The sequence below is a fragment of the Pediculus humanus genome, genomic scaffold (assembly GCF_000006295.1).
Source record: "Pediculus humanus corporis 1103172108263 genomic scaffold, whole genome shotgun sequence".
NCBI lineage: Eukaryota > Metazoa > Arthropoda > Insecta > Psocodea > Pediculidae > Pediculus > Pediculus humanus.
In genome coordinates, this window is record NW_002987832.1 from 26,458 (window position 1) to 29,042 (window position 2,585).

Here is a 2,585-nt window from a genome sequence, read left to right on the forward strand (position 1 = left end):
AATAAAATAAAAATTTATTAAGTAATAAAAATAAATACATAAATAAATAAATAATTTAAATAAGTAAATAACGACAATAAAATCGATTAATAATAAAAAAAAAAAAAAAAATTTTTTTTTGTCTTTTTCGTCTTTTATTTTTAATTATTTTTAAATTGTTTCATTTTACAAAAAAAAATTTACCCCGTTTAATTCCGAATCGATTTAACATAATAATAATAATAATACACAGTAAAGCCAACTTTTGCAAAAGAAAATGAAAACAAAACAAAAAAATGTCGGAGAGGGAATTACGTCGGAAAATTGACGAAAAATTGACGAATCGTTTTTATTTTTCTTCTTCTTCTTCTCTCGTTGTGTGATTTTTATTTTTTTATTTTTTTTTATTGTCGGATTTTACGGTAAAACTTTCCCAAAACTTTTTTAAATTTAATTGAGCATTTATTTATTTACTGACGACGACGACGAAAACAAGCAGAAGAAAATTTAAATAAAATGATGACGACAACGAAAACAAAAAACAAAACAATAACAAAGACAAAAACAAAGACAAATTTAATTGTACAGCAAATTGATATAGAATTGACTAATTTTCCTTTTTTACGTAAAAAAGAATTAACAAAAAGGAATTATAAAAAAGGAATTATAAAAAAGGAAAAAAGGAAATTTAATTCCCCGATAAATATCATAATCAATTTTTAATAAAAAATCTTTTTTTTTTTTTTTTGTAATGAAAAAGTTAATTAACAATATACGTACACGAACACATACATATATATATACACGTTAAATTAACTTTCTAAAACGACGACGACGACGACGACGACGATGATGATGATGATGATGATGAGGTTTTTAACGACGACGATGGTAACGATAATGATAATAAATTCTTTTTTTAACTCTCCGTCCGTGATAAGCACGAACATGACAATTTCGAAACCGAACGATAAACAATGAGCGAATTGAAATAATAATAAAATCTATCGCCATTTTTTTTTTTACGTAATAAAATTAAAATACTAATCGTAAAAGGGTAAAATAAGTTAAAATCACGCGAAAAAGTAGAAGTAGAAGCTTATGTTAGTAGGATAAAGAAAGAACGATGGAGTCGAAGAGAGATAGATAGAGAGAGAGAGAGAGAGAGAGTGTGCCTGATTTCGATTAATCGAATGATTACGTTCGATACGTTCGATTCGGATAAATGGATTTGAATTTTGATAACGGGGGGGGGGGGGAAAAATTGTTTTTTTATACGACAAAAACAAATATTTACTCATGATGATGATAATAATAATGACGTGTTAAAACGATAGAACTCTGGGAGTTGGGGGTGAATGTTATTATTTACACACAAAAAAATACGCGGGGAGGGCGCGGGGGGGAGGGGAAATACCCGGAAAATTCGAGTTGGGATCGTTTTATAAAAAATTTTTCGATTTCAATGGGATCACATTTCGTAAAAAACAAAAAAAAGAAATCTTTTTAAATTTTTTTGTGACAAAGTGCGACAAAATCAAATTTTTTTTTTTTTTTTTTTTTTTTAAAGTCACAATGGAGTCGAAGAAACAGAGAGAGAGAGAGAGAGAGAGAGAGAGAGAGAGAGAGAGAGAGAGTGTCTGATTTCGATTAATCGAATTATTACGTTCGATACGATCGAATCATCAAAAATCGTAAATGAATTTGTATAATAAAGGGGGGAAAAATAAAAAAAATATGGCGTCCCATATTTTTAAAACGTCATTTATTTATTATTATTAATATTTTTCCCACGTGAAATCCCAAATCCCCCGCCCCCCCCCAATAAAAAAAAAAGAAACAAACGGTTCGACAACGAGTTTGATAGATTTTTTGTTTTGTTTTGTTTACCGATTATTATACAAAATCCTGACGATAAAAAAAATAAAAGGGGGGGACATTGAAATTTAACAATCGTCGCCATTTTAAAAAATTTAAAAAAACGTCATTTTTAATTTAAAAAAAAAAAAAAAAATTTGTATTGAATGCGTAGGCGTTTAAGGGTTGATAAACGTATTTATCACATTGTTTTCGTTTTGAATCCCATAAAAAAAAAAAAAAAAAAAAAAAAAATTTAAAAACAGTTTAAAATGTAAAAATAAAAATAAAATTGAAAAAAAAAAAAAAAATTGAAAAATTTTTTGGCACCATTTAAAACTATTTTAATTATTTAATCAATTTAGACAAAAAAAAAATTTTTTTTTTTTTTCGGGGGGAAAGGGAGAACTAATGGAGAAAAATACTTCGATGCGAATAAAAAATAATAATAATTTTTTTTCTCACAAAAATAAATATTATTATTTATGTACGTGTTAAAAAATAATAATAATAATAATGAAAAAAAATAAATTTCACACTTACCTTATTAAAAAAAAAAAAACGATTTTAATTTAATTTAATTAAAAAAACGTAAATAAAACTTAATTTTTATTAATAAATAAATTACAAGAAAAAAAATAACTTCACTCGCGTATAAAAGTTTTTAATAAAATAAAACAAATAATAAATAAATAAATAATTAAAAATTGTTTTTATGTATGCGTGTTAAAAAAAAACGTTTGAAATTC